The following is a 27,416-nucleotide window of genomic DNA, read 5'->3' on the forward strand; positions in this document are numbered from 1 at the left end:
CGTTCCTTGTGAGTGAGATCTCTGTCTTGGCATTAGACGTGACTGAAAACAATTAAGCTTGTTTTAGCGACAATCAATCTCATTACTCTAGCTAAAATAAATGTCTCTGATCTTACAATTCTAGTATACTTAGGAAAAGCTGTAGTGAGATGAATAATGACTCTTGTTTGCAACTTTGTCAGGTTATCAGCATGATCAGCCTAATGAATAATCCTGCACTTTTATCTGCTTCTCGTTGCTGTACACATGGCTGAATCTTCTGTAGTAAATGGGGCACTTTTCATGGCACTTGGAGCCAATTATGGGATCTACACGTCCTTCTAGCTAAAATATCACAGCACCTGAGAAGATGTGAAGCATGAGCAGTGGAGTAATAAAGGCTGACGCATAGGGATTTTTTGACTACCACATCTCAAGGGGCGGGCTGTTAGTGATCATAAGTGGTCATAAATGGACTTGGTTTATAAAAACCTGTATATGAGGTGGCAACGGGCAAGGATATGGAACCTTCATCTGAGTCACATCAGTCACATCAGAATAACCCATGGCAAGGGTTGCTTAAAGAGGACCTCCATACAGAAAAAAAAAATCAGTCAGCGTTGCTGTAATAAGAAGTTATTTTTACCTCCGGCAGGGCCGGATTTACCATAAGGCACTGTAGGCACGTGCCTACAGGTGCCTGAGAATGGAAAGACGGCTCTCTCCCCTCCCTAAGCGCCTCCCTCTTTCCCTATGCAGAGTACTGATGAGAGTCCAAATGGGAGGTTACTCACCCTGCTATCAGAGCTTACTTCAACCAGGGTACCTCTAGCTACTTAATACTAAGGTTCCTCTAGCCACCTAATACTTGGGGACACCTCTAGCTACTTAATATTGAGGTTACTTCTGGCTTCTGGCTACCTAATACTAAAGGGCACCTGTAGCTACCTATGACGGGCAAGGGAAGTAAGGAAGAAGTGACAGCTGGAAAAACCGGCACACTTGTGATGCAGTTTGGCGAGGGTTTGTAGCTTCATGGAGGACGTAGACTATGGTTCCAGGACATCTGTGCCTACAGGCTCCTGTGAGTTAAATCCGGGCCTGACCTCCGCAGTCTCATCCCACGAAGCCGCCCTGAAGACCCCCTCTCTCCTCCAGGAAAAAAGGCAAGCTATTTACTTCAGTAAATAGCTCTTTCCATGCCATGTAAAACCATGCTCTTGAAGATTGTGAGGGTCGGAAGGCAGGCTAATGTGGGACACTGCAGGAGACCAGGCCTGATGAACACACATGCTTTTACATGCTGTCAAGCTATGGATGCTTGCGAGTGTATCGCCCAGGCGGAAAACAGCAGGGAGGATTGGAAGGCAGGCTGTGGGGAGCTGCAGGAGACCAGGCCTGATGACCACACATACTTTTACATGCTGTCTAAATCTTTACTAGCCTGTAGTCCAGTTTGGATACCAAGGTAGATGTTATGTAATGCCTGACCATGCTTCATATCTGGTGAGCATTGTATATAATATATATAGTGGCTGGATAGTGTACTGGTTAGGGGCACTGCATTTGACATGGGAGACCAGGGTTTGAATCCTGGCTAGGGTCAGTCCCTTTTCAGCAAGAAGCCCTTGGGCAAGACTTCCTAACACTGCAGGGTGGCCTCTTGAGGTCATCCGAGTGGTTGCAGCTCTTGTCTTGAGTGCTTTGAGTTCAACAGGAGAAAAGTGCTATACAAATGCTTGAATTGAATATAAGGGTGGTTTGTTCATGATCACAGCACAGCAAGGTTTTTAATAGTGGGTACAGGTGGAGAGCCAATGGAGTCCCTACTTCCTAGCACTAGAGAAAGGAGGGGACCCAGCATCATTGGGGGAGGGGCTGGTGTCAGCTTGTGTACTTTTGCTCCACCCCCATTGCACGCACACCAGCATAATTACAAAATTAGGCACACAGCATGGTACTGAAGGGGATCTCCATGCAACACTTTGATCCACATAACCTTAAGCCATGCCAGACTATATCTGGCAACTGTGCTCCTAGAGGCTAGCCAGATGAGCTTACGTAATATTTAAATTATGTGCCACAGCAGCAGAGCATGGGCCTGACGGCAATGAAAGTGTCAGACTTTGTCTAACACTTTGTTCTAAAGGGGCTGACACCATGCCAGACTCTGGCAACATCTTCTCTAGTGGTCCCCACTTCCCATGTTTTCCTGTGTCAGACCTAGTGTTGGGCGAACATCTAGATGTTCGGGTTCGGGCCGAACAGGCCGAACATGGCCGCGATGTTCGGGTGTTCGACCCGAACTCCGAACATAATGGAAGTCAATGGGGACCCGAACTTTTGTGGTTTGTAAAGCCTCCTTACATGCTACATACCCCAAATTTACAGGGTATGTGCACCTTGGGAGTGGGTACAAGAGGGAAAAAAATTTAGCAAAAAGAGCTTATAGTTTTTGAGAAAATCGATTTTAAAGTTTCAAAGGGAAAACTGTCTTTTAAATGCGGGAAATGTCTGTTTTCTTTGCACAGGTAACATGCTTTTTGTCGGCATGCAGTCATAAATGTAATACATATAAGACGTTCCAGGAAAAGGGACCGGTAATGCTAACCCAGCAGCAGCACACGTGATGGAACAGGAGGAGGGTGGCGCAGGAGGAGAAGGCCACGCTTTGAGACACAACAACCCAGGCCTTGCATGAGGACAAGAAGCGTGCGGATAGCATGCTTTGTACCACCATGCAGTCATAAATGTAATAAAGATAAGTGGTTCAATAAACAGGGACCACGCGGCAACGCTAACCCAGCAGCAGCACACGTGATGGAACAGGAGGAGGCGCAGGAGGAGAAGGCCACGCTTTGTGAGACACAACAACCCAGGCCTTGCATGAGGACAAAAAGCGTGCGGATAGCATGCTTTGTACCGCCATGTAGTCATAAATGTAATAAAGATAAGAGGTTCAATAAACAGGGACCACGCGGCAACGCTAACCCAGCAGCAGCAGCAGCAGCAGCACACGTGATGGAACAGGAGGAGGCGCAGGAGGAGAAGGCCACGCTTTGTGAGACACAACAACCCAGGCCTTGCATGAGGACAAAAAGCGTGCGGATAGCATGCTTTGTACCGCCATGTAGTCATAAATGTAATAAAGATAAGAGGTTCAATAAACAGGGACCACGCGGCAACGGTAACCCAGCAGCAGCAGCAGCAGCAGCAGCACACGTGATGGAACAGGAGGAGGCGCAGGAGGAGAAGGCCACGCTTTGTGAGACACAACAACCCAGGCCTTGCATGAGGACAAAAAGCGTGCGGATAGCATGCTTTGTACCGCCATGTAGTCATAAATGTAATAAAGATAAGAGGTTCCATAAACAGGGACCACGCGGCAACGGTAACCCAGCAGCAGCAGCAGCAGCAGCAGCAGCACACGTGATGGAACAGGAGGAGGCGCAGGAGGAGAAGGCCACGCTTTGTGAGACACAACAACCCAGGCCTTGCATGAGGACAAAAAGCGTGCGGATAGCATGCTTTGTACCGCCATGTAGTCATAAATGTAATAAAGATAAGAGGTTCCATAAACAGGGACCGGCAACGGTAACCCAGCAGCAGCAGCAGCAGCAGCACACGTGATGGAACAGGAGGAGGCGCAGGAGGAGAAGGCCACGCTTTGTGAGACACAACAACCCAGGCCTTGCATGAGGACAAAAAGCGTGCGGATATAGCAGCAATGCTTTTTGCCGCCATGCAGTCATAAATGTAATACAGATGAGAGGTTCAATAAACAGGGACCGGAAACGCTAAACCATCCCAGATGTTCATCGGTCATGTTACTTGGTTGGGGTCCAGGAGTGTTGCGTAGTCGTTTCCAATCCAGGATTGATTCATTTTAATTTGAGTCAGACGGTCTGCATTTTCTGTGGAGAGGCGGATACGCCGATCTGTGATGATGCCTCCGGCAGCACTGAAACAGCGTTCCGACATAACGCTGGCTGCCGGGCAAGCCAGCACCTCTATTGCGTACATTGCCAGTTCGTGCCAGGTGTCTAGCTTCATGCCCGGTTTCAGGTCCAGCGGTGCCAGCCACAAATCCGTCTGTTCCTTTATTCCCCTCCAAATTTCCTCCCCTGTGTGCTGCTTATCCCCAAGGCAGATCAGCTTCAGCAACGCTTGCTGACGCATGCCAACAGCTGTGCTGCACTGCTTCCACGATCCTACTGCTGCTGGTGCTGGGTTAGCATTTCCGGATGAGGTACAGCTTTGAGATGCGTTGGAGGAGAAGGAGTCAGAGAGGTAGGTGCTGCTGTTGTTATCCAGCTGTTTGCGGCGTGGGCAACACCCGCGCCGTAGCAGGTGAGGAATCGCTGCCAGGCTCCACAAGGTTCACCCAGTGCGCGGTAAGGGAGATGTATCGACCCTGGCCGAACGCACTCGTCCAGGTGTCAGTGGTGAGGTGAACCTTGCAGGCAACGGCATTCTTCAAGCTTCGGGTTATTTAGCTGACCACGTGCTCATGCAACTCAGGCACTGCAGAGCGCGCAAAGTGGTAGCGGCTGGGAACAACGTAACGTGGGATGGCCACTGACATCATGCCCTTGAAGCTGTTTGTCTCCACCACTCGATATGGCAGCATTTCGCAGGCCAGAAGCTTGGCTATGCTGGCTGGCTGTTACTGCCACGGCCCGGGGGTCATTTGCTGGCAATTTCCTCTTGTGCTCAAACATCTCAGAGACAGACAACTCAACCGTAGCGCTGCACACCGAAGGGCTGTTGGTTGTTGTGTTTGATGAACACTGGGAGACCTCAAGAGCACTAGTCCGGAAAGTGACAGTGTCAGCATCGTCTGATGTTTGTGAATGTTGTGAACCACGCAATGGCTGGGCTACTGCTGCTGCTGAGGCGGGTCTGGTGGTGAGTCTGGTGAACCCAAGGGAGGCAGTGTTGCTGGTGGTACCCTGTCCTGCCGCGTTTGCCCACAGAGTGGGATGTTTGGATAGAATGTGGCGGCTCATGCTGGTGGTGGAGAGGTTGTTAATACTTTTCCCCCTGCTCAGGCGGGTCTTGCACACCTTGCAAATCGCCATGGTAACATCCTCAGTGCAGTCTTCAAAGAAAGCCCAGACTTTAACTGGCTGAGGACTCGGACCTCGTGCGTGATGTGCTGGTGCTGCTTAACCCACTGCTGGACGCTTGAGAGGTCATCCAAGTAATTATCTGGTCCTGTTCTTTTGGATCTGTGAGGGTTGTTGTCCTGGACAACATGGGCAGTATTGAGTGGGTTTTCTTGGGTGCTCCCCTGTGGCCTGTACGTGAACCGTCAGGGGAAACACCTCTTCCCTTGCCCCTCCCTCTTTCACCGGATTTCTTCCTCATTTCACTTATCCTTAAAGTACACGCTGACTGGCAGCAGTACAGTGGCAGTACAGAAATGCTATACAGTGGTGGGTGAGCGGTGTACCACTATTGTCAGCAGTGACACAGAGCACAATGCTATACAGTGGCGGGTGAGCGGTGTACTACTGTTCCCAGCAGACACAGAGTGGAAGTAAACACAATGCTATATAGTGTGGCTGAGCCGTGTACACAGAGTGGCATTAAACACAATGCTATATAGTCTGCTATATAGTCACCCCGAACAGGGTGATGTTCTGCAGAACCCGAACAGTGGCAAACACTGTTCGCCCAACACTACTGGGAGGGAACGCAGATTTTAGTACCTAAACACACGATACAACATGTTTTCCGGGGTCGGACTCTGAGGCACATACAGATGGTCCCGATCATCATCCTCATCATACAACTCTTCTCCTGAGTCTGACCCACCCACCACCTCTGCCACCCCAACATCCCCAGACACAGACCCCTCATCGTCCTCAACATTAACTTGGGATGCTGGCCTGAGCCAGACCTCCTCCTCCACATCAGGCCCCATCATCTCCTCAATGGCAGCCCTCATTAATCGCTCTGGCGACGGACTGATGGACACAACGTTCTCCTCCGGGGAGGGCTGCTGCTGACCACTGGCTGCTGGGGTGGATGTTATAGCTTGCGTGGGGCGTTGGCTGTTGCTGTTGTTGGGAGTGCTGCTCACAGCGGAGGTCTCTGGGGAACTCATGTTGAGCTCATATAGTGGTTGACGGTGAGTGGAGTATTACTGATCCCAGCAATATACACACTGACTGGCAGAGTACGCAATGCTATATAGTGTGGCTGAGCGGTGTACACAGAGTGGCAGTAAACACAATGCTATATAGTCTGGCTGAGCGAGCGGTGTACTACTGTTCCCAGCAGAATCAGAGTGGCAGTAAACAATGGTATATAGTCTGGCTGAGCGGTGTACACAGAGTGTCAGTAAACAATGGTATATAGTCTGGCTGAGCGAGCGGTGTACTACTGTTCCCAGCAGAATCAGAGTGGCAGTAAACAATGGTATATAGTCTGGCTGAGCGGTGTACACAGAGTGTCAGTAAACAATGGTATATAGTCTGGCTGAGCGGTGTACACACAATGCTATATAGTCTGCTATATAGTGTCAGTAAACAATGGTATATAGTCTGGCTGAGCGAGCGGTGTACTACTGTTCCCAGCAGAATCAGAGTGGCAGTAAACAATGGTATATAGTCTGGCTGAGCGGTGTACACAGAGTGTCAGTAAACAATGGTATATAGTCTGGCTGAGCGAGCGGTGTACTACTGTTCCCAGCAGAATCAGAGTGGCAGTAAACAATGGTATATAGTCTGGCTGAGCGGTGTACACAGAGTGTCAGTAAACAATGGTATATAGTCTGGCTGAGCGAGCGGTGTACTACTGTTCCCAGCAGAATCAGAGTGGCAGTAAACAATGGTATATAGTCTGGCTGAGCGGTGTACACAGAGTGTCAGTAAACAATGGTATATAGTCTGGCTGAGCGGTGTACACACAATGCTATATAGTCTGCTATATAGTGTCAGTAAACAATGGTATATAGTCTGGCTGAGCGAGCGGTGTACTACTGTTCCCAGCAGAATCAGAGTGGCAGTAAACAATGGTATATAGTCTGGCTGAGCGGTGTACACAGAGTTTCAGTAAACAATGGTATATAGTCTGGCTGAGCGGTGTACACAGAGTGTCAGTAAACAATGGTATATAGTCTGGCTGAGCGGTGTACACAGAGTGGCAGTAAACACAATGCTATATAGTCTGGCTGAGCGAGCGGTGTACTACTGTTCCCAGCAGAATCAGAGTGGCAGTAAACAATGGTATATAGTCTGGCTGAGCGGTGTACACAGAGTGTCAGTAAACAATGGTATATAGTCTGGCTGAGCGGTGTACACAGAGTGTCAGTAAACAATGGTATATAGTCTGGCTGAGCGGTGTACACAGAGTGGCAGTAAACACAATGCTATATACTCTGGCTGAGCGAGCGGTGTACTACTGTTCCCAGCAGACACAGAACAGTGAACAGAATGCTATATAGTGTGGCTGAGCGAGCGGTGTACCACTATTCCCAGCAGACACAGAACAGTGAACAGAATGCTATATAGTGTGGCTGAGCGGGCGGTGTACCACTATTCCCAGCAGACACAGAACAGTGAACAGAATGCTATATAGTGTGGATGAGCGAGCGGTGTACCACTATTCCCAGCAGACACAGAACAGTAAACAGAATGCTATATAGTGTGGCTGAGCGAGCGGTGTACCACTATTCCCAGCAGACACAGAACAGTGAACAGAATGCTATATAGTGTGGCTGAGCGAGCGGTGTACCACTATTCCCAGCAGACACAGAACAGTGCACAGAATGCTATATAGTGTGGCTGAGCGAGCGGTGTACCACTATTCCCAGCAGACACAGAACAGTAAACAGAATGCTATATAGTGTGGCTGAGCGAGCGGTGTACCACTATTCCCAGCAGACACAGAACAGTAAACAGAATGCTATATAGTGTGGCTGAGCGAGCGGTGTACCACTATTCCAAGCAGACACAGAACAGTGAACAGAATGCTATATAGTGTGGCTGAGCGAGGTACACAGAGTGGCAGTAAACAGAATGCTATATAGTGTGGCTGAGCAAGCGGTGTACTACTGTTCCCAGCAGTGACACAATGACAGGGGGGACCCTGGCTAGCGTGGCTGGAGCGCGAACTACCCTGCCTGCCTACCCAAAGCTAAACCCACAGACAAATGGCGGAGATATGACGTGGTTCGGGTATTTATTTACCCGAACCACGTGACCGTTCGGCCAATCAGAGCGCGTTCGGGTCCGAACCACGTGACCCGTTCGGCCAATCACAGCGCTAGCCGAACGTTCGGGGAACGTTCGGCCATGCGCTCTTAGTTCGGCCATATGGCCGAACGGTTTGGCCGAGCACCGTCAGGTGTTCGGCCGAACTCGAACATCACCCGAACAGGGTGATGTTCTGCAGAACCCGAACAGTGGCGAACACTGTTCGCCCAACACTAGTCAGACCATGTCCAACATTGCGTCTGAACTGGAAAATGGCAATGTTCGCTATTAGTGTTAGTGTTTTAAAAGTGAAAGTAGTGAACTCCCTCTGACCCTGTCCACTTGTTCAGTACTTAAATGGTGCTGAAGTGTGGTGGTTGGCAGTATTCATGTGTTCTAAATTCATTATGCTGAATTGAAACTCCAGCACTATCAGACATAGGGCCCAATGCACTAACTAGTAATAATATTGCCGTGTGGATACAGCGCACAGCAATATTACTGGTACTACCACAGCAATGTATCACAAATTATGCAATTAAGTTATGCCCTAGTAGTGTAACTCGCGGTACACTTTTGTGGTAGTACCGGTATTATTGCCATGCGCTATGCACAGCGATATTGCCGTTAATTAGTGCATCAGGCCCTTAAGGTATAAAGGATTGGAAAGGATTAATAATAAATTGAGGAGTTTGCACAATTGAGGCTTCTTATGTTAGTGGAACTGACTAGACTGCCAGAAGTATATGGGGATCAAAAGGTTTCATATATGCATATTATCCAGTTAAGAGCAAAGTGACTTATGTCCTGTTTGAGCCTGTTAACGGCAACAGGACATTTTAATAAGTCGCTCCCACCGCCGCTCCACACGTGTGCGCGCCGCCGCTATTACCCATTTGGATTCCGTGTTCCGTGATTGGGGAAGAGGACCGAGCGGTCCTCTACCAAATTGCAATGCCTGGAATAAATGGATGTGACCGCGATCAGCGGCCACGTCCATTCATAAAACCGCAAATAGTCACAGTGTGGTTACATGTAAAAAAAAAAAAGTGAACACTTCCTATAATGCGAGAGTGTTCACTAGCGCCATCTTGTGGCCAAAAAGTAAAATTACACATACAGGCACATACATACATACACAATATTAATAAAATTAATACACTTCCAAAGCCCCCCCCCCCCCCCCAAAAAAAAAAACACTTGTAAAAAAATGTCAGTTTAAAAGAAATACATAAATAGTTGCCTTAGGGACTCAGCTTTCTTAATCTATATTTTATGAGGGAAAATTACTTTTACTTTACTACATAGGGGCTTGTAATTATGGACCAGACAAAAAAAAATAAAACTGAAAAATAACACCTATATTTCAAAATAATATATTGCCGCCATACATTGTGTAGGGATATAATTTAAACGGTTTAATAATGGGGACAACTGGGCAAATAAAATGTGTCAGTTCTATCCACAGGAGAATGTTTAATTTTAAAACTATAATGGCCGAAAAACTGAGAAATAATGAATTTTTTCCATTATTTTCTTATTTTTCCAGTTAAAACGCATTTAGAATAAAAAACAATCTTAGCAAAGCGTACTACCCACAGAATGCCTAATTGGTGGCAAAAAAAACCTGAGGTATAGATCATTTTGTTGTGATAAGTAGTAATAAAAAAGTTATTAGGGAATGAAAGGGAGGAGCACTAACAGGTGAAAATTGCTCTGGCCCGTTAGGATAAAAACCACTTGGGGGTGAACTGATTAAACTGCATCTATTATACAGACGGCTATATATCTGGTGAGTTTCTCATGTGTGGAGGGGAGTGGGCATGAGTAACAGACACTAAATACTTTACTTATGGTGGAGTAACGTCTAATAGTAATAATTGTAAAGTGTGGCGCCTAAGAAACTAGCAGCTGCTCTACCTAGAATGGGGTAATCCCAAAGACCCCTGATTAAAGATAAAACTATAAAAACAATACTAGGTAGGCGCTAATTGTGCAATTGATTTAATATGCAAAATATACAATGAAGTAAAAACTGTAGCATACGATAAATGGTCACTCATACACACTTCAATCACAACCACTGCCCTGCTGCAGCAGAAAAATCTAAAAAACTAAAAACGGAAAAACTAAAAATGTATGGATAAAAAAGGTGCAAAATAATGCAATGAGGTAATGAAGCCCAATGGATTAATGGGTGGAAATAACGGAGTCTTATCCAATAGTGGTAGTGGGGCTTAATAATCTGGTGATGAATGTCACAATGATCAAGCATGCAGAGGTAAATAGCAGCAAAGGTGGAATTAATGAATAAACCAGGAAGTGGTAGTTACTCACAACCTCCGTTGATGTTCCGTATATCAGTCCTGGAGCCGCTCTATCCTGTCCGCCCCGGCCGGCGGCTGGGCAGGAGAGACTGAGACCCGCTGTTTAGCTGGTGAATAACAGCAGAGTCGGGCAAGCTAACCCGGCTTCAGTACGGATATAGCAGCGCTTGGTGTCCGGAAAATCTTGCCGTAATCCCGAACTCCACCAAGTAACGCTGTGCGTGCTGGATGCACCTCCTTCCGCGATGGTGCTCGTGACATCACTGCAGCCTGGCCAATCGCTAACGCGTTTCGGAAGGTACGCCTTCCTTTCTCAAAGCTGACTGCGGTTGGAGGGTTCCTGCTTTTAAGGAGGTTATGGGGTCAAACCCCTTCATGTAAAAGCATACAATTCAAGATCTTTATTAAGACCAAACGGAATCAGTGTATTTAACTGGTAGATCCAGTGCGTTTCATGCCTGGACATTTCAAGAATGTAATCCCCTCCCCTCCACGATCTCTTAACCACTTCTATCCCACTAAAAATAGTGCCCCTGATAGAACAATTGTGCTGTTGCTTAAAATGCTCAGATAGCGGATGTTTCATGTTGCCTTTCAAGATGTTATTACAATGTTCTCCCAACCTTTCTTTTAATGGGCGTTTAGTCCTGCCCACATATTGTTTGTGGCAAGGGCATATGATAACGTATATGACCCCTTTTGTGTCACAGTTCATAATGTCCCTGATTTTAAAACTAGTACTATCTGCAGTGGACACAATTTCATTCATTCTGCTGACAGACATCCCTGTTTCCCTGCACATCCTACAAAAACCACAATTCCTAAAATAGCCCTCTCTACTCTTAACCTTCATTTCTCTGGTAGTTGGGGCTACTATATTTCCCAGGTTTCTAGTTCTTCTAAAGATCAATCCAGGATTGTCCGGTAATATAGAGTTTAATAGGTAATCTTCCTTCAAGGTGTCCCAATGTTTTTTCACTATCTTCCTCAGTTTCATGCTTTGAGAGGAATAATTAAGTATTAATTTCGGTTGTTCTTCTAATTTACTGGCCTCCTTGTTCTTTTCTTTCAATAAATCTTTTCTTTCAGTGTTTGCAGCGTGTTCTCTGGCAATAATGATATTCTCAACAGGATAACCTTTTTCCTCAAACCTCATTTGCATCCTGTTGGCTTCTTCCTCAAAATCTAACAGCTTCGTACAGTTCCTCCTTAAACGGAGGAACTGACCTTGGGGTATATTGGATAGCCATTTGAGGTGGTGGCAACTGTCTATCTTGATATAGCTATTAATATCAACCTCTTTGCGGTAGGTTTTGGTAATAACCCGACCTGCATCTACTAAAACTGTCAAATCTAAAAAATTAACTTGGTTCCTACTGAAATCCCCTATGAAACTCAAATTATAACTATTAATATTTATCCATCTGAGAAAATCCTCCAGGCTATCCTGGGTGCCCTTCCAAATAAAGAAGGCATCATCAATAAATCTCCTCCAGAGCACCAGGCTAGCTCCGGGGCCCTCTGGCCCCTTGAGGGCAAACTCCTCCCAGTGGGCCATATAAAGGTTCGCGAAAGCCGGTGCGAACCAGGTCCCCATCGCAGTCCCGGTGCCCTGGAGGAAGTACTCACCCCCAAAAACAAAATAGTTATGTTTGAGGATGAACAGGATACCCTGAAGGATAAACTCGATCTGTTCCCTGGGGGTTTCAGTGTCCAACTCTAAATATCTAGTCGTTTCTAATCCCTTATCGTGTGGAATTACGTTGTACAGGGAACTGACATCGACAGTACACAGCCAGTAGTCCTCCTCCCAATTCAATTCGCCCAATACTCTTAGGAAATGACCTAAGAGACTGCGATGGGGACCCGGTTCGCACCGGCTTTCGCGAACCTTTATATGGCCCACTGGGAGGAGTTTGCCCTCAAGGGGCCAGAGGGCCCCGGAGCTAGCCTGGTGCTCTGGAGGAGATTTATTGATGATGCCTTCTTTATTTGGAAGGGCACCCAGGATAGCCTGGAGGATTTTCTCAGATGGATAAATATTAATAGTTATAATTTGAGTTTCATAGGGGATTTCAGTAGGAACCAAGTTAATTTTTTAGATTTGACAGTTTTAGTAGATGCAGGTCGGGTTATTACCAAAACCTACCGCAAAGAGGTTGATATTAATAGCTATATCAAGATAGACAGTTGCCACCACCTCAAATGGCTATCCAATATACCCCAAGGTCAGTTCCTCCGTTTAAGGAGGAACTGTACGAAGCTGTTAGATTTTGAGGAAGAAGCCAACAGGATGCAAATGAGGTTTGAGGAAAAAGGTTATCCTGTTGAGAATATCATTATTGCCAGAGAACACGCTGCAAACACCGAAAGAAAAGATTTATTGAAAGAAAAGAACAAGGAGGCCAGTAAATTAGAAGAACAACCGAAATTAATACTTAATTATTCCTCTCAAAGCATGAAACTGAGGAAGATAGTGAAAAAACATTGGGACACCTTGAAGGAAGATTACCTATTAAACTCTATATTACCGGACAATCCTGGATTGATCTTTAGAAGAACTAGAAACCTGGGAAATATAGTAGCCCCAACTACTAGAGAAATGAAGGTTAACCTCCTTGGCGGTATGAAAAATACCGCCAGGAGGGAGCGCAGCAGTTTTTTTTTAAAAAAAAAATTTTTTAATCATGTAGCGAGCCGAGGGCTCGCTACATGATAGCCGCTGCTGAGCGGCACCCCCCCCGCCCGCTTCGATCGCCTTCGGCGATCTCCGATCAGGAAATCCCGTTCATAGAACGGGATTTCCTGGAGGGCTTCCCCCGTCGCCATGGCGACGGGGCGGGATGACGTCACCGACGTCACTGACGTCGGGACGTCATTGGGAGTCCCGGGCCACCCCTCGGCGCTGCCTGGCACTGATTGGCCAGGCAGCGCTGGGGTCTGGAGGGGGGGGGGGGCCTGCGCCGCAGCAGATAGCGGCGATCGGGCAGGGGCCGGCGGCGATCAGAGTGCTGGCGCAGCTAGCAAAGTGCTAGCTGCATCCAGCAAAAAAAAAATTATTAAAATCGGCCCAGCAGGGCCTGAGCGGCACCCTCCGGCGGCTTACCCCGTGTCACACACGGGGTTACCGCCAAGGAGGTTAAGAGTAGAGAGGGCTGTTTTAGGAATTGTGGTTTTTGTAGGATGTGCAGGGAAACAGGGATGTCTGTCAGCAGAATGAATGAAATTGTGTCCACTGCAGATAGTACTAGTTTTAAAATCAGGGACATTATGAACTGTGACACAAAAGGGGTCATATACGTTATCATATGCCCTTGCCACAAACAATATGTGGGCAGGACTAAACGCCCATTAAAAGAAAGGTTGGGAGAACATTGTAATAACATCTTGAAAGGCAACATGAAACATCCGCTATCTGAGCATTTTAAGCAACAGCACAATTGTTCTATCAGGGGCACTATTTTTAGTGGGATAGAAGTGGTTAAGAGATCGTGGAGGGGATTACATTCTTGAAATGTCCAGGCATGAAACGCACTGGATCTACCAGTTAAATACACTGATTCCGTTTGGTCTTAATAAAGATCTTGAATTGTATGCTTTTACATGAAGGGGTTTGACCCCATAACCTCCTTAAAAGCAGGAACCCTCCAACCGCAGTCAGCTTTGAGAAAGGAAGGCGTACCTTCCGAAACGCGTTAGCGATTGGCCAGGCTGCAGTGACGTCACGAGCACCATCGCGGAAGGAGGTGCATCCAGCACGCACAGCGTTACTTGGTGGAGTTCGGGATTACGGCAAGATTTTCCGGACACCAAGCGCTGCTATATCCGTACTGAAGCCGGGTTAGCTTGCCCGACTCTGCTGTTATTCACCAGCTAAACAGCGGGTCTCAGTCTCTCCTGCCCAGCCGCCGGCCGGGGCGGACAGGATAGAGCGGCTCCAGGACTGATATACGGAACATCAACGGAGGTTGTGAGTAACTACCACTTCCTGGTTTATTCATTAATTCCACCTTTGCTGCTATTTACCTCTGCATGCTTGATCATTGTGACATTCATCACCAGATTATTAAGCCCCACTACCACTATTGGATAAGACTCCGTTATTTCCACCCATTAATCCATTGGGCTTCATTACCTCATTGCATTATTTTGCACCTTTTTTATCCATACATTTTTAGTTTTTCCGTTTTTAGTTTTTTAGATTTTTCTGCTGCAGCAGGGCAGTGGTTGTGATTGAAGTGTGTATGAGTGACCATTTACCGTATGCTACAGTTTTTACTTCATTGTATATTTTGCATATTAAATCAATTGCACTATTAGCGCCTACCTAGTATTGTTTTTATAACGTCTAATAGTGTTGTGAAACAGTATCACGCTTATGTGGGCTTTTATTTTATGGCTACAAGAACTGGTTAATGGGTTCCAGTTTGGTGTCATTTATGATAGAAAGTAGTGTGGTGTTTTTCATGAATACCATTGTGCCTTTCTACTTATATTGAAACAGCTGCAACCGTGCTGGAAAAACACTCTGTTTGATCTTCAAAGTACAGTGCTTAATGACAGAAATATTATTGTTGACTATTCTCACTGCAGGTGGCTGGACATGATTGTGATTCTACTAATTTCAGCAGACCTGGCTAGAGATTACAGAGGAAGTGACTTTCCCCGAATGATTTCATCAGTTTTATTGTTAGAGACAAGAGCGTATTGCCCCTGCAAGGGATGCCCAGCGTGGGGGGAGTAGCCTCCAGGGCCCTTTTTTGGCAGAAATTTCTGGAGGGGGAAGTGCTGAAGAGGGGGCCCTAGTTGGGTGGAGTAAGACCCCCCTCGCCACAGCTGTGAGTGCTACACGATCCCCTTCCAGGGTTCTTATACTGGGGGCACCTATGCCTGGCTAACCTATAATGGGACACCTATACCTGACTAACCTATACTAGGAACACCTTTAGCTGGCTAACCTATACTGAAGGCACCCATACCTGACTAACCTATACTGGGGGCACCTATACCTGGCTAACCTATACTGGGGGCACCTCTACCTGGCTAACCTATACTGGGAAACCTATACCCGGCTAACCTTTACTGTAGCACCTATACCTGTATAGGTATTATATATAGTATTTTTTTAATATCCTGCCTGCCTTTCCAATTTCTGTTTTTCTTGGGGGGGGGGGGGCATCCAAAGTTTTGCAGGGGGGGCAGTGGTTTCTAGTTACACCCCCGGTTAAAGATGAACCATGAAATGCAACTAATTCCAGCTTGACTGCAACTTTAATGCAAATTGTAAAAAGATTGGAATTGGGCCTATCAATTTCAACAGGAATTTCTATTGCGCAGAATCGTAACTACAGTGGGGCACCACTGTGAAAATTTCTTAGGGCCTGTCTATTTACGTTCCACCCTCTACCCCATGATAATTGCCTTAACCCCAGTGCCCCATTAACCCCCTAGCAAGTGCGGCCAAGTGGCAATAATCTCTCACTCCATGAAGTGTGGTGTCAGTATAATAATTCCCCCTCTCCCCAATAATTGTGGCTAGTATAATAAAACCCTTCTAGCAATACTCCACAGTAAGTGAGCCCACAACAATCCCCCTTCCTCCATAAGTGTTGCCACCATAAGAAAACTTCCTACCCACTACTAAGTAGTCACGGTCATTACTCGTATTCCTAAGATGTTGCCAGGCAAGCATTTGGGAACCTGCAGATAGGAATGCTGACAGGCTGCTTTAAAGAGGAGACAAGAGGACCCATCATCGCTGGATCAGGTAGTTGTCTTCCACTGTGCTGCCCTGCATGTTCAGATGGGGGAAGACAAATACCTGATCCTCTACCCCATGTTCCAATAATATCTCACCCAATAAGTGTGGTGTCAGCATAGTCCCCAACAGTCCCGATTTGATCGGGACTGTACCGATTTGGGGGGCCCCTCCCGCCATCCCGCGCTGCCCCCCTTCTGTCCCGGGCACTCATACGCTCCCCCTCCCACGGGCACTCATACGCTCCCCCACACGCACGGGCACCCACACGCTCCCCTCCACCATATTAATATTAATGATATTAATTTAATTTAAAAAAATAAATAAATAAAATAAATTTTTTAAAATGGTGGGCGTGTCTAGGGGTATTCGGGGTGTGGTTAGGGGTGTGGCCTAAGTGTCCCGTTTTCTGTGCTGAAAATGTTGGGAGGTATGGTGTCAGTATAATAATCCCCTCTCCCCCAATAATTGTGCTTAATATAATAACCTCTCCCCAGTAACACTCCCCAGTAAGTGAGCCCACAACAATAACCCCCCCCCCAAGTGTTGCCAGCATAACCATAGCCCCATGACCTGTGTGGTGGCAAGGTTGGTCCTCTTAGCCCTTGGACCAACCTGCAATTACATGGGTCATGGGGCAATTGTTATGCTATTACTACTGAACATACAGTATAATCTTCTGCTTACCATAAACATTATCAGAAATGCTTAAAGGAACTTCAGTAAAAAATAATGTAATAAAAAAGTGCTTCATTTTTATAATCATTATGTATAAATGATTTAGTCAGTGTTTGCCTATTGTAAAATCTTTCCTCTCCCTGATTTACATTGTGACATTTATCACATGGTGATATTTTTAGTGCTGGCAGGTGATGTCACTGGAAGTAGATGCTGCTTGTTTTTTTTTTTTTTTTTTGGCAGTTGGAAACAGCTGTAAACAGCTATTTCCCACAGTGCAACAAGGTTCACAGAGAGGAAACTGCCAGGACCATGGTCCTCACAATTTCCTGTGGGAGGGGTTTCACCACAATATCACCCATACAGAGCCCCCTGATGATCCGTTTGTGAAAAGGAATAGATTTCTCATGTAAAAGGTGGTATCAGCTACTGATTGGGATGAAGTTCAAATCTTGGTCATGGTTTCTCTTTAATCAATTTCGAGGGAAACTTGATTGATGGAGCAACTGGAATAGACAAAAATGCTGAGCTGCCAGTCGTGTGGTTAATGTTAGAGTGATGGTTTTATATTGTATTGGGTTGGATGCACTTTGTAGAAATAGATCAAGGTCAGGGCTACGTGTCAGGCAAAGGGGGCAACTCACCTGTCCCAGCACAGTTCCTGCATCCTGTCTTCATACCTGCTGCCAGCACCTTCTTCAGACTTGTCACATGTCATTATGTAATGAGGTCACTGAGATGAGGCAGGCAGCGAGATGAAGGCAGAGCATGTACGGAGCAGTGTCGGGACAGGGGAGTTATAATCCTTACACAAATTGTGCAGGGGGCCCAGGGAGAAGTTGGAGCAGACCTGGTTGAGGGGCATGGGGGGGAGGTCGCATTGTTTATACCAAATGTTCTGGAAAGGTCAGAATGGGGCCCCAAATTACCTTTGCCTTGGGACCCCATTGGGGCTTGAACCAGCCAGGATCAAAAGATTCTAACTGCTAGAAATGTCATCAGAATCTGTAGTGCAGTAAGGTGAGCCTTTGTCATTAGCTGAGGATAGCATTGAGCCAGAAGAGTAACTACAAATCATAGGGTACCCTTGCAAAATGTTGATGGGCTGCCCATTAAATGTATGCACCATACTTCCCAGAGACCCCCAGGAGGCTCATCTGCCAGGGGTCATATAAAAGGCATGGCCCCATGATTCCCTTCTCCCAGAGAAACACCTGCTCTGGAGATGGGGCCATGTATAGAAGAGGGATGGTATGAAGTTGCATCCCCTTCAAAGCCCTGCATTCACCCCTTTCCCAAAGCTGCAGGGACTGCACCATAAGTACTTACACCTCTGCATTGGGCTATTCTCAGACAGTCTATAACTAGCGTATTGTCTGCTAAAAGCCCAGCTTGGGCTGAAAACATTTTTTATATATAAATCTAGACCAGTTTCTTAGGAACACTTATGCACCTTTCAGCCTAGAGACAGATACCTAAGTAAATCAAGGCCGTAAAGTACAGGTCTCTCTTCTTCCTCCACAGTTATGGTATTTGAGTTACAGTGCATATATCATGAAACAATAATGGCGGTTGTTATTGTTGATGTTGCGTGGCTGTGACTAGAGATGGCCCAAACGGTTCACACGCGAACTTATTCGGATGAACTTCGGTGGTTCGCGTTCGCGGTGAACCACGAACTATATGCGAGTTCCACCCGCCCCCTATACGACATCATTAGGGTCAACTTTGACCCTCTACATCACAGTCAGCCTCCCCCCCCCCCTTATAACACCCCTGCGAGATGGATCTAATGCGCTTGTGGGATACTCTCAGGCGATCCCCAGCCTCTAACGATGCACAGTTTGCTTTATCTTGCAGAGTCTTCAAAAAGCATACACCTCAGTGTAAAAGCACAAGGCCCCACTCACTGGGGGCATTTACACATTTGGGGAACAGTGGTGAGGCAGCAAATGTGGTGGACTCAGCCAATTCCCAAAAGGTTTCATGCTGAAATTGATCAGAAATCGGCCTGCAGTGTACGGGCAGCCAAAAGATCTCTCTCTAATTAGATTCAAACAGAGAGAGATTTGTCTCTTGGCCGAATCTGCCCATCATCGCCTGTATGTACCTTTAGTCTTCTTTTCTTGAAAGTGTGTTTTTCAAATTGATTATATACAGAATATGTACACTTTAAATATTACTTTGTCATTAAATTAATTTTTATGTGCCATGATTCGAACACCAATATGCTTTAAATGCATATATATTTAAAGAGAAACTCCGACCAAGAATTGAACTTTATCCCAATCAGTAGCTGATACCCACTTTTACATGAGAAAAATAATGATTTTCACAAACAGACCATCAGGGGGCGCTGTATGACTGATTTTGTGCTGAAACCCCTCCCACAAGAGGCTCTGGTACCGTACGGTACTCTGGGCAAACTGCCACAATGTAACAATGTTCAGACAGGAAATAGCTGCTTACAGCTGTCTGTTAAAGCCAGACCAGCTACATAATCTGCCCACAGTAACAATGTCACCATGTAAAACATGTCAGAATGTGAATCTGGGAGAGGAAAGATTTTACAATGAGCAAACACTGACTAAATCATGTATACATAATTATTGTAAAAATGAAGCACTTTTTTTATTACATTATTTTCACTGGAGTTCCTCTTTAAATCAGCCCAGTGGCAAGAAATTACCTCTAATATATGTTAAAACATTTATATCTTATAGCACCCTGAGAAAAAAAATAACAGTAGGAGCAGCTTTGGCAGTAATATAATTTGTAATTAGCCTGTATGCTCCATAAAATCTCTAGTATTTGTCAGGCTTGCAGAAAAAGCATTAGCATATGCAAGAAATAAAAATATGCAAATCTAATTCCCTGTGAGCAGAAACTCAAATAAACATAAATGAATACAATTTAGCATCTGTAAGTTGCACTATCATGTTTCAGGGTATGAACTGGGTTTATTCAATAATGTGTGGAACTTGACAAAAGAAATATACTTTAACTGCCTAATGACAATCTGGATTGCTGTTGGCTGTGAATGTGCACATATTTTTGTCACACTGTTGCTTCTTGAATCTTGACATGGTGCTGTCTGGTTATGTGTCTCTGTCTCAAATCACAGGCAGGGCTGCAGCTAGGTCCAGGCAAACCAAGTGGCTGCTTGGGATCTCACCCACCACAGGTGGGTCCTACTATGCTGCCAAGCTGCCCTGTCTATAACTTATATGGCCACCGTTGACACCTTTGGCTACCTATACTGGGGGTGGCTATCTATACTGGGCGACATACACCTTTGGCTACCTATACTGGGGGTAGCTATCTATACTGGGGACACCTTGGCTACCTATATGGGGGTGGGGCTACCTATCCGGTGAGGACACCTGGGCTACCTATGCTAGGGGTGACTACCTATACAGGGGGGAGTGGTTGCATCTTTGACTACTTAATTATACTGGAGGACAGGGCCAGATTTACTGTAAGGCACTGTAGGCACGTACCCACATGCGCCTGATAATGGAAAGGCGCCTCACTCCTCTCCCCTAGTGCCTCCCTCCTGAATTACCTATGCTAAGTCCTGATGAAAGTGTAAATGAGAGGCTACTCACCTGGCTCTCCAGCAATCCACTGACCAGATCTCCCTGCAGTCTTGGGCAACTTAATACTGAGGGTACCTGTGGCTACCTAATTCTAAGGGACACCTGTAACTACCTATGATGGGCAAGGGAAGTTTAGGGAGAAGTGATAGTTGGGCTAGCCAGCACACTGGCGGTGTGGTACGGTTGGGGTGGGGGGGATCTGTGCCTATAGGCTCCTGTGATATAAATCTGCTAGAGGATCACCTATTTAGGGGAAGCGGGGGGGGGGCTTTGGCTACCTATTATAAATGAAGAAGGGGCCTCTAACAAGGGGTGTGGGGACAAATCATGTGCCGCTTGGGGCCCCAAAACCTTAGCAGCATCCCTGGTTACAGGACTTCTGTATTGTTCCTGCAAGCTCTTCAAGCTCCAGCTACCCGCTTTAGGCTCCATGCACACTGCAAATCCGTTTTGCAATTCCGATTTCGTTTACGATTCCAATTTGCAATTTCTATTTTCCCCGAATGCAATCAACAACAAAATGGAGGAAAAAAACCAGCATGCAGTAACGATTAAAAATCCGAATTGGAATCGGATGTGAAAACTGAGAAAAATTCCCTGCGTCTTACGAAAATTTGCGCACGAAAACGTTATCGTTTCGCGCAAAACGCGAACATTTGTGCGAATATGGCTGTGCTATCAGTTAGCACTCTTTTGTGAATCAAGCCCTAAGAATGCTTTCAAATATTTTTGTGGGTTTTTTTTTTTTTAGCCTACTTAATGAGAGAGAATACCTGCCCCTTGTATAGAACTGTTCAAATGTTTAACTCTTTGTGAGAATGGGTAAGAGGTGTTAATGTTCCCCTATACACATTCTACCTGGAAATAGTGGATATCTCAGTTACCCCTTATTAAAGGAGGATTCCACCATTAGTCATCAGTATTTGCCAGTAGTTACCCTTGCATGTGTGGAGGTAATTATCTCCATATCCTTACCCTGTGCTAATCAAGGTGAGAAAGACTCCTTTTGTATTAAAAAGTGCTTTCCAAAAGGGTAGATGTGGCAGCCCCCTTTGTAAAATATTCAGCAGTGTTATAGAACATGAAGGCTTTTATTGTCCATGGAGCAGGAATTTCCCATAAGCAATACCAGCCCACATAGTCCAAAACTTTGGAGGGATGTACCACGCAAGAAGGGGTGGCAAACTATCTTGTCTTCCCTTTTGCAAAGGACCTAAAAGGGAGGTGCAAATCTCAGGTGATTGATCCTTACGGGCCCTGGGATCCTCAATCTATCTAATTGTCCCTACCCGGCCCGGTAAGGGACTGAAGGCACTCATAGGCGCACATGGGGACAGCCGTGTGTAACCTACAGAATATGTTAATTTTAAGAGTTGTTCTTCCCACTCCAGAATGCCTGCAAAACATCCCTTCCCCGTCTATCAGAGCCTCCTAACAGGCTCTCCTCTGCTTGCTCCTGCCTCTCCTCTGCCCCTCCACGTCAATCAGTGCTGTTAGAGCTGCTTCTCCAGCTTCATGACCCCAAAGGTCACCAAAGTGAACATGATGGATTTCTGCAGCTAGGAGCGGCAGGGAGAGGAGGTAATGGATGCTAACTGATCTGGCAACCCCACCCCCTCACCACCACCACCCCCAATCAGGCAGCATGTTTTTCTTTACTTTTTGACACCCGGCTCAGGTTCTCTTTAAGTATTGATTGCAGACTTCCCATCATCAGCTACATCTCCAGAATCCTAGAATGAAATCAGACCAACCACTGCGCTGTTCCCATCCTGTAGCATGTGGACACCACGAGTAAAGAAAGTAGAGCTGCAGGGTGTCGAGAGCTGTAGAGGTATATTCCTAGTTTTTTTTTTTTATTTTGCTGGACCACAGCCAAGGTACACTAATTGCCTGCGTATCACTTTTTGTTGCTTCAACCTCAGAAAAACTCAGAAAAAAACTACATTTCTCAACACTCCCTTTGAGAGATAAAAAAACAATCCGCATTCATTTTTATAGCCTGTTATTAATACCGTAAGTATGATATATATCCACTTTAACAATTCAGAAGAGAAACAAAGTAAATAGACCGTTTGATTATATACTGCTTAAATTCCAATCACCGAGAAAGGTATTAGCAATCATCAGCCTACATTTGCATGCCTTTTAGCGATCGATAGCGGCTCCCACACTCAAGTGGTTATGATAGCGCAGAATGTACAGAAGAGGAGCCTGCAGAAATGATAAATATTCCACCAAAAGGAAACATATGGCAAATGGTGATCTATCCCTCGCATCATGCAGAGATTAGAGAAAACCAATAAAACCTTCTGTATAATTTGTTCCTTATACTGTATTAATTAAAGAAGATTTATGCTGCAGGTCTGGTTTTGATCACAGGGAAAGCAGCAGAAATAGCTTATTCAGTATGCAACTTTGCAAGTTTCCAAATAATCAATCTTTCAGCTTTTGTTTGTAGCGTTGCACATGAAAGATTCTTTTTTTTACAAGGGATGTATATCTAAGTGTTTTGAAAGGCCTAAAAATGCATTTATAGCTTCAGTACATTACAATATTTTGTAGTTTATTATGCTTTTTGTATTTCTACTAAGTTCAGGGCCAGATTTCTAGAAAGGCTACAAAGGCCTGGACATTGGATGGCTGCTGCCCAAGGGAGTGGCTGGACATGGAAAAAGCAGTTGGTGCATATAGAAGATGAGGCTATAAGTAGAAAAGGGAGGCTGCAAGGAGAGCAACACATGGAAGAAGGGAACTGCTGCCCAAGAAAGCTGTACATAAAAGAGAAGGACTGGTTTCATGTACCTTATATTACTTTTGGATGAAGTGACTGCACATAGAATGGGGGGGTGGTTGCACACATAAAAGGGATTTAGGAGGGTAGAAAAAAGGACGGGAGAAAAACCGGGAGCCCGATCTGGTGCAATATTGTAAGTACAGATGGCAATATGAGAAATAAGACTATTATACTCACAAAAGAGGGTTGCAATAAAAGCAACCACTATAGACGCTTGTGGGGAAATACCGTCCCCACTCGGCCTTGTTGGCGGATGGTCGCAACTCCTCTTGAAAAATCCACTTGGTCCAGTGGTAACCCCTGTACAGGGGTGGAAAGATACGTAGAAGGGTGTAGGAGATGCCCGGTAGATTCGCACAGTATGATGTTTAGCTTATGTGCTCATGGACAGTAGCTTTAAGTATAGACAAAACAATAAATGGAGGTCCTACCTTATAAAAAAAGTAGTCCATCCACTGAGTATATTTCTAAAATATAGATGCTTTATTGGGCGCCCGGGATAGCCGCTGCTGCAGAAAGGCACCTTATTCGACCTGAAGAAGCATTTTTCACCGCGAAACGGGTTGTCAGCTAAGTGCCCAATAAAGCATCTATATTTTAGAAATATGCTCAGTGGATGGACTACTTTTTTATAAGGTAGGACCTCTGTTTATTGTTTTGTCTATACTTAAAGCTACTGTCCATGAGCACATAAGGTAAACATCATACTGTGCAAATCTACCGGGCACCTCCTACACCCTTCTATGCACACATAAAAGGGGAGCTTCAAGAAAGCAGGCCTTGTTATGAAAAAAGTAACTATAAATTCAGCCGTGACTAATGTGTATTGTAACTGAGGCCATTGTAGACCTGATAACTGGTGATGAGAAAATTCACTTATTCTCTTCCCACAAATTCCCTTAAAGCACAGGTGTTGAACTCCAGTCCTCGAGGGCCAAGGTCCTCACACATTTTGGTACAGCTCAAACTAATTGATGAGACTTAATCAGGAAAGGTGTGGTTTATCAGGTAGAAGACATTTCTCCCATTTCATCCTAAACACTGGCATGGATCTGGCCCTCGAGAACTGGAGTTTGACACCTGTGCTTTAAAGAGAACCCGAAGCTGTGTGGCAGGGGGGCAGATGGGCACAGAGACCTGTTCCCTACTTCATGACATGCCTCTGTGCCCCCCCCCCATGCTGCTCTCTGCCCCACCCCCCACCAGCGCTGCGCTATAGCCCCTGAAATTAGTGACAATAGTTGTCGCTATTCCAGAGGGTAATGGGAGGAGAGGGATTCCCTGCTCAAAATGCTCATTTAGGCCGGTCCTGCAGGCTTTCCCCAGCTGATATTGGGCAGCTGTCTCTCCCTGGCCATGCCCCGTGGCGCTCCCTTGCCTTCCTGCATGCTGGGAGAGAATTTCTCTCTCTTTCCAGAAACCTGACCACATAGGTCACGAAAGTGAAAGTGGGCTTCAGCAGGCCAATGGAGTGGCAAAGAGCTGCAGGGATGATGGCTACCTGATCCGCCCAGCCCCCCATATCAGGTAGCATAGTTTTTTTTTATGTGACCACCTCTGGCTCTCTTTAAGGCTCTTTGCAAACATTGTGCTTTGCAATTTGCACACGGTATAGGAGCCTGCCGCAGCATATCCCACCAGTGGCGTAACTAAGGAGCTTGGGGCCCCAGTGCGAGTTTTACATGGGGACTCAAGCACTCTATTGATATGGCACCCCAAAATCTATCAAGGAAAACTGCAGTGTCAGAGAGGTGTAAGAAACCAGTTTGTTAAGAGAGAGTAAGGAAACAGTTTGTTAAGGATCATCACTATGTAATGAACATATAGAGGTGTTCATTACCAGCATAGCGCCATTAAAAAGCTAATAAGATGGATGCAGGACGGCCCCTAGTGGAGCTCTCTGGCCCAAGGGCCCCAGACTAGTGCAGTCACAACCTCTGCATCCCCTATTGCTACACCACTGCATCACACTCCAGTATTACATGCACTTTGGTCCTTGCAGCAGACTGCGCTGACAGGGAAATCGGATTGACCCCAACCCCAGAATGTCTTACCCAGTTATGTAAGATGGCAGAAACGTCTTACCTCTCAGTGACATGCATACTGTCGATAAGGAAGTGCATCACCTGATTTTCACCATCTGCCAAAACTTTGATGGGGCTCCCAATACTCACACCCTTTCCCTTGCCTACCCCTGGTGACCCTCACAGCCTGCGGGCCCAACTTGCAAGTGTCCTAACGAAAAGTGTGGGCATCTTTTTTTTTTTTTAATCTTTTCAAACTCAGCTATCAAGTGACCTCAGTGTCGCACGATTGACTTCATCATCAGACTCTTATATAGGTCATGGTTTGCATCATAGTTTGAATGTCTATCTTTTATTTTTTCGTATATGATACCAAAAGGTATAGTTTAGGGATTAATCCCCCCAAATTTCTTATAAGTTTTAAATTAAAGGTCAAAAATAAACAAACTCAGCAAAATAATCAAGATAACTTAAAAATGAGCCTAAACCCGATAGGGACTAAAGCATTTCAATAACTCTAGAGTTGAGCTGAAATTTTCGTAATTTCGAAATTACTAAAATTACGCATGCGAAATTTGCGATTACGATGCGAAATTACAGTAGCGTAATTGCCATTAAAATCGTAATTGAAAATACCGTAAGCGTAATTTTCAACGCGTAATTTCGCGTTTCGCTCATGCCGTAATTTCGCATTAAACGCTACCGTAATTTCGCGTTAAACCTAAACGCTCCGTATAATATAAAAAAGCCGCCGAATTTAAGGGTTAATAGCAAATCCCCCTTAAATGCTAAGAGCCTCAAATTTGGAGAATATATTAAGGAGATCAGGAGGAATAAGAGGAAAAAAATTTTTTTCAAAAAGACCTTATAGTTTTTGAGAAAATCGATGTTAAAGTTTCAAAGGAAAAATGTAAACATTTAAAAACCCGCCGACTTTAACGGTTAATAGCAAAGCCTGCTTAAAGTTTAGGAACACCAAATTCCCAGGGTATATTAAGGGGATCAGTGGGAATAAGAGGAAAATTTTTTTTTTCAAAAAGACCTTATAGTTTTTGAGAAAATTGATTTTTAAGTTTCAAGGGCGAAAATGTCTTTTAAATGCAGAAAATGTCAGTTTTTTTTGCACAGGTAACAATAGTGTATTATTTTCATAGATTCCCCCAAGTGGGAAGAGTTTTACTTACTTCGTTCTGAGTGTGGGAAATATTAAAAAAAAACGACGTGGGGTCCCCCCTCCCAGACCTCTTTAACCCCTTGTCCCCCATGCAGGCTGGGATAGCCAGAATGCGGAGCACCGGCCGCGTGGGGCTCCGCACCCTGACTATACCAGCCCGCATGGTCCATGGATTGGGGGGTCTCGGAAGGGGAGGGGCAGCCAAGCTTTCCCCTCCCCCTCCGAGCCCTTGTCCAATCCAAGGACAAGGGGCTCTTCTCCACCTCCGATGGGCGGTGGAGGTGGAGGCCGCGATTTCCTGGGGGGGAGGTTCATGGTGGAATCTGGGAGTCCCCTTTAAAAAGGGGTCCCCCAGATGCCCACCCCCCCTCCCAGGAGAAATGTGTATAGAGGTAGTTGTACCCCTTACCCATTTCCTTTAAGAGTTAAAAGTAAATAAACACACAAACACTTAGAAAAAGTATTTTAATTGAACAAAAAACATAACCACGAAAAAAGTCCTTTAATATTCTTAATTAACCATTAATACTTACCTGTCCCTTTAAATAAATGATCCCTCGAAATAGCCTCGGAAATGTTCTATCAGTTACAATGTAACAAAGTTATTACAATGTAACAACTTTGTTACATTGTAACTACGCCGCACCCGACGTCACTCGCCGCCGCCGCATACGCGTCTGCGCTGCACACATTCCCGACAGAGCTCTGAGCTATATAGCTCAGAGCTCTGAGAAGCATCTTTGTATTTTGGCTCCAAGGAGCCCCATTGGTCCTTAGCAGACCAATGGGGTTCCTTCAAATCAAAAGGAACCCCATTGGTCTGCTAAGGACCAATGGGGCTCCTTGGAGCCAAAATACAAAGACAGAGGCGCTCTA

General features: G+C 45.7%; 1 long non-coding RNA gene across 1 annotated transcript in view; it reads left to right on the plus strand.

Annotated features, from left to right (window-relative positions):
• The window catches only part of LOC137525645 (uncharacterized), a 65,306-nt gene extending 41,993 nt beyond the window's left edge, over nucleotides 1-23,313 (plus strand). Inside the window, exon 3 of the long non-coding RNA XR_011022965.1 lies at nucleotides 23,140-23,313. This is a non-coding gene — a long non-coding RNA (uncharacterized lncRNA). The remainder of the gene's footprint in view (nucleotides 1-23,139) is intronic.
• The last annotated feature ends 4,103 nt before the right edge of the window (nucleotides 23,314-27,416 follow it).

This window comes from Hyperolius riggenbachi, chromosome 7 (genome assembly GCF_040937935.1).
Source record: "Hyperolius riggenbachi isolate aHypRig1 chromosome 7, aHypRig1.pri, whole genome shotgun sequence".
Lineage (NCBI taxonomy): Eukaryota > Metazoa > Chordata > Amphibia > Anura > Hyperoliidae > Hyperolius > Hyperolius riggenbachi.